A 5,940-nucleotide genomic window follows, 5' to 3' on the forward strand; every position below is an offset into this window, starting at 1 on the left:
ATTTTTGTTTATGTTGGTTCTTTAATTATTTCACAGATTCACTAGTTTCATTATATTTTCTTCTTATATGATCAAGATGTGGTTTGTGATGCCTATTTTTTTCTTGTGCGCATGCTATTTGCATTATTGTGTCAATGGCAAATCCCAAGTGCCTTGTGTTTTTATCTTCGAAGACTCTTTATCTGATACTGTAAACAACAATAATCTTCCTACCTCTCAAAAATCAAATTACAAATCTTATGGAATTGATTTTCCGATCGGCCCTACTGGAAGATTCACCAACGGTCGAACTTCAATCAACATAATAAGTAACATTCTTCCAACCTTATGAATTCTTATCTCTTTTTTTTCTTATCAGTGAATTGTATGTATTGAAACATACGTTTTTTTATGATACCAACTCAACTTTTGGGATTTGAGAAATTCATTCCAGACACACTCAAAGGTGTGAACTATGCACCTGAAGGAGCTGGAATTCGTAACGAAACAAGCAAGGCGGTATAATAAATCAATCTAAGACCCTTATGATTTCTTTGATTATTCAACTTGATCTTGTATGATTTATATTACAATATGTCTATATCTGTATAAGGCTTTGTTATCAGCTTGGGATTACAATTAACAAATCATAGAGTTATAGTTTCTCAAATTGCTGGCAGACTTGGAAGTCTTGAGAAAGCTCAAAAATACCTGAACAAATGTTTGTATCATGTGAATATAGGAAGTAATGATTACATAAACAATTACTTTCTTCCACACCTCTACCTAACGAGCCACATTTATAGTCCTCAGCAGTATGCAAAAGCTCTAGTTCAAGATTTATCTTTGAATTTATTGGTACATGTCTACTCAAAATATTATTAATTGAAGTTACATAATTTATAATGACAGTTTACAATAACTCCATTTGATTACATGCTCTACATGGCATTGGAGCTATAAAATTTGTGTTAGTTGGGATGGGCCTTCTAGGATGCACTCCAAAAGCCATCTTCAGTCATGGAACTAATGGGACTTGTGTGGAGGAGGAGAATGTCCATGAATTTATTTTCAATGCAAAGCTTAAATCTCTAGTGACTCATTTTTTGAATTTCTTGGATGATTCCAAATTTATCTTCATAAATAGTACATTAGAATCAGACGGCCACAATTCTAATGGTAATAACATTAGTTTACAATAAAATAGTTTTGATTCTATAGTCATGCATCATGTTTCATGGATTTCAAGTTTTGCTGTCTCAAATGCTCCTTGTTATCCATCGAAGTATAGTGGATAGTGTATTCCTGAAGAAAGACCATGCTATAATAGGAGTGAATATGTGTTTTGGGATGAATTCTATCCAATTGAGGCTAGGAACCTACTCACTGCAAAAAGATCTTATAATTCATATGATTCAGGCTTTACTTATCCTATGGATCTCAAACACCTTGTTGAACATGAAACAAAATGGAATTAGAATCCACAAATGTGATTCCATCAAATCTTAGTACTTCTACCTAAGTAAACAAGTTCAAGTTATTTGTATGAATTCATCATTTTCTTACCTATATTTGAAACAATCTTTTCATCTCGAATAACATTATTATAACATATAATAAAATCAACTAATTAAGTATTGAATACAATGGTATTCTCTACTTTAATTCAATGAAATTATTCCTTTTATAAACAAGTTAGTTATGGTCATTACTTTTAGAGCAAGTAATATAGAAACTACTTCAAAAACTAATATGAAAACTAATAAATTGAGAAACCATTTCATGTCTGATAGTTATTAGGTACATCAAACTTCCCACCATTTGCTTGAAGATGGTTTCATTAAAAGTCTTGTTATCTTCATATTTACTACATTCAGTGCTTCTTTAAGGGTCGTGTTCATGATTGTGATGGTTGGACTTATATTCATGACATAGGAGACACATCTCACTTCATTTGGCCATACTTGTTTGGGAACATTTCTGTATGATAGTATACTTCTGACCCTATTCATGAATGTGTTCTTTTTCCTCTAAAATACTTCATTATGTTATGGAGTAAATGCAGTAGTTTGATGTCTTTTGATCCCTTGCAAGCCATACAAATCATTAAAAGGACTTGATGTAAATTCTTATCCTATATCTATTTTGAGACAAAGAATCAACCAACTAGAATCTCTTTCAACTAATGCCTTGAATATTTCGAAGACATTAAATTCACCATATTTTTCTTTCAAAAAATAGATCCATGTTTTCCAACTAAATCCATGAGTAAATGGGATGAAATACCTATTTCCTCCATGTGACTCAGTTTTGATTGACCCATAAATGTCATCATGTACAAGCTCTAGTTCTACACTAGCTCTCAAATTGCTTGTTTTTGAATAGGATCTCTGTGTTGCTTCCCCACCAAGAAATAAATGAATTTTTATTCTATGTTCACTTTGTTTGGAAAACCCCTCACCATTTATTTCTTTACAAGAATGTCTAAACCTTTAATGCTTAGATAATTATATCTGATATGCCACAACTGAGATGAGATTTTCTTAGTGGTATGAAAGAACATTAGTATAATAATTGGACCATTAATTACATACATCCTATTATGATACATTTGAGTGGTTAAGATCAAACCTTTCTCTTCAAGAAAGATTTGGCAGGAATCATGCTTGACCAGAATGATGAGATTCCTCAACTACATTTCTCCAATGCTAAATTGATTATTTCTCAAGCTAGGTAGATAATATAAATCAGTAATCACATGTGTCCTGATACTAAGGTAGCTAGATATACATTACCTTTCTCCATAATAGACATCTTGGAGATGTCTTATAATTTAACAATTTCCCTAATGTTTCCATCAAACTCAAAAAACTAAGCTTTAACTTCAACCATATTATTTTTGCAGCCAGAGTCTAGATAAGGTACTTCATCCTTAGAACGATTTCTTGACACTATCATGGAAAATCCATTTCACCTCGATTGGAAGAGGGATGTCGTCACGGTTGACCAACAATGGTGAGGTAGGGTGTAATTGTAAGTGTGTAGTTTACAACCATAATTTATTGTCCATTGTAGTAAACTGGAAAACGCACAACCTATAACCACAGTTGTTTTAAACAATCATTGTGAAAGTATTTATAGGTTATGGGTTCGATATCCTACAACAATATTTTTGGTGTTGATTATTCCGGATAGCACTCTACCTATAACAACGGGTGTATTAAGCAACCGTTGTAAAGTTATTTATTTTTTTGATATATATTTTGTAATTTTACATAATTCCTAATTTTTAAACCTGAATTTTACTTAATCGTATCAGACCATGAATAACAACACACCAAGTTCTGAATCGCATCATACCAAAAATTGTATTTCATCAAAGAAAAAATTGCATTAAGAACCAAAAATTGTATATTACATCAAAACCAAAATTGCACAAAATAACCTACAACTTACACATCATTACATCAAATAATAGTATCTTAATGTCTACGTGTCTTGTCTCTTGGTGTCTTGACTTTAAACACATATAAGTTCAAATAATAATACTTGTTAGTAATTAACCTTATGAATTATAACTTCAAATAAGTTATGAATAGAAAATACTTACTTGTTAATTTTTCCATATGCCTTCTTGATGATCGTTATGAATAGCATACACATCATTTATATCAATTTCTTCAAATGAAGTAGGCAATTGTATTGCGTAAGAAGGAGTAGAAGGAATATCAAAATTTTCATCATTATGAGGAATGTATTTTCCTTGGGGAACAATTGACTATCTCTTAGATAAGTCTGAAGGATCTATCAAATAAAAAACTTATTTTGCTTTAGCAGCCATGATGAATGGTTCGGTCATATAAGTTTCCTTGTGAAGGTCAACCCGTGTGAATCCTAACTCATCAGTGTGTCCACTATTTTTATTGGGAACCCACTTGTATTTAAATAATACACTTTGAAAATAACATAATCAATCTCCAAAATCTACTCAATGACACCATGAAATACTCTAGATGCCAATATAGGATTCTTATCTTTCAAACTAGAGAAATACATGGATTCAGCTTCAACCATAACCCGATTATTTTGTATTGTACTATGATCATCTTACACTTCTGTATAAAAGGAAATATTAGAAATGTTGTATGCAACCCAATTTATCACACGATAACTATTTAGTTACCTCAGATGCATTATCATCATAATAAAATCTTTTATTAAACAATTTTATGAATTTATTGTTATTCTATGTCAACAACCACTTCTCAATCATTCAAGGATATATTGTCTTCATAACTTTTTTGTGAGTGCCCATGTAAGATTGAACTTCATCATGATTATTCAATATATAGAAATCTGCTTCAAGGTGATAGGTGTATGAGTCATCTCATTTTTAAAGTGCTCAACTTTTACTTTTCTATGCAATGTGAGACTTCCAACTCACACTTGTACACAACATATACCTCAGTTTTTTATTATGAGGGGTAAAATCATTATCATAAAATGCATTACTTATAGTAGTGCGTAATAGACGGTGTATCTCTTTGTACACAAGGGGTTTGAAGCTGACTCAAAGCAATATTGTAAACATTTGTAACTGCTTTGAAAAACGACTTGTGAGAGTTTAGGTTAGGGTTTGGGACTGACTTTGTGTTTGAGATTGGGGCTTGATTGATACACCTTCTTGGGAAAAAGAGCTCGTCCATGGTAATCTATGGTTTAGGGAAGAAGGCTTAGGTCAAAAAATCTCCATAATTTTAACTTTGTTGGTAGGTTTGAAGAAAAGAACCATCAAAATAAATAAAATTTATTATTTATTAAAATTTTAAATAAATTATATATTATTATATTTAGATTAACTTGTTTTTATAAATATAAGTTTAAGCAAAATGTTTAGAGAGATGTGTTTTTTGAAAAGATTTATTTTGATTATGTTTTAAAGACTTATTTTAGAAAAATTTATTTCAAATTTATTTTGTTCAAGATTATACTAATTTGTTTTGAAAATATTTAATTATTAGAATCATTTAAAAAAGATTTAATTCAATTTGTTTTGATTAAGAGATTTATTTGAAGATATAATTTTCAAAATTTACTTGTAAAAATATTATTGAATTTGCTTTCATTAAAAGATTTAGTTTGCTAAAGATTGGATTTAGTATGAATTTGTTTGTACTCTAAAAGAACTTTTTGTAGGATAGTCATCCTTATATAAATATAAATATAGCGTTTATCCTGTCAAAGACACGCATTAAAAGAGTATTAACACATCATAAGAGTTTAACTAATTGTGGTTTGTAGTGTGCCTTGTTTTTGTTAAAGATAGAATTTGTGTTCTGTAATCGTGAAATTTGTCATATCCTAAATATTATTTCTAACAAACATTTGGAATATTATTTGAGTGGAATTGAGAAAATTTCAATTTTAAGGAAGTTTGAGTTGAAATTCACATATAGTATTTGAAAAGGAACATTGAATTAAGAGAGTTTAAATAAGACCATCGTGCAACATTGACTACTTCTAATCAGGACCGACCCTGTACATGAGTAACATACTCCACTGCACAGGACTCTAAATTTTGGGAGGCCCGGTTTTTTTTTCATTTATAAACCTAAAAATAAAAAATACTATAATAAAACTCGAATACATAAAAAATAAGATTGACCAAAAGTCAAAATGATTATAATTAAATTCATCTTTGATTAATAAATAACTATATTTTGTGTCATTTTTAATTATTATAATTGTATTTTTTTATTTAGTCTTATTTTTTAAATTAAAATAAGTCCTCTAAATTGATTGGGTCGGCCCAGTTTATAATCGATAGATTTCATTTTCTTTGGATTATAGTTTTTCTAACATAGATGAGAATTGCCCGGAATTGGTTTATCAATTTCTTATGACTTTTATTTATTATATATTTAATTTTTATCAATTAATTCAGACAATCTTGTGTCGTAC

The 5,940-nt window shown here is 29.8% G+C and overlaps 1 pseudogene; it reads left to right on the top strand.

Moving 5' to 3' along the window:
* LOC127114619 (GDSL esterase/lipase At1g29670-like) lies at positions 1–1,501 on the top strand (annotated as a pseudogene).
* Positions 1,502–5,940: the final 4,439 nt, after the last annotated feature.

This window comes from Lathyrus oleraceus, chromosome 1 (genome assembly GCF_024323335.1).
Source record: "Lathyrus oleraceus cultivar Zhongwan6 chromosome 1, CAAS_Psat_ZW6_1.0, whole genome shotgun sequence".
NCBI classification, from domain to species: Eukaryota; Viridiplantae; Streptophyta; class Magnoliopsida; order Fabales; family Fabaceae; genus Lathyrus; species Lathyrus oleraceus.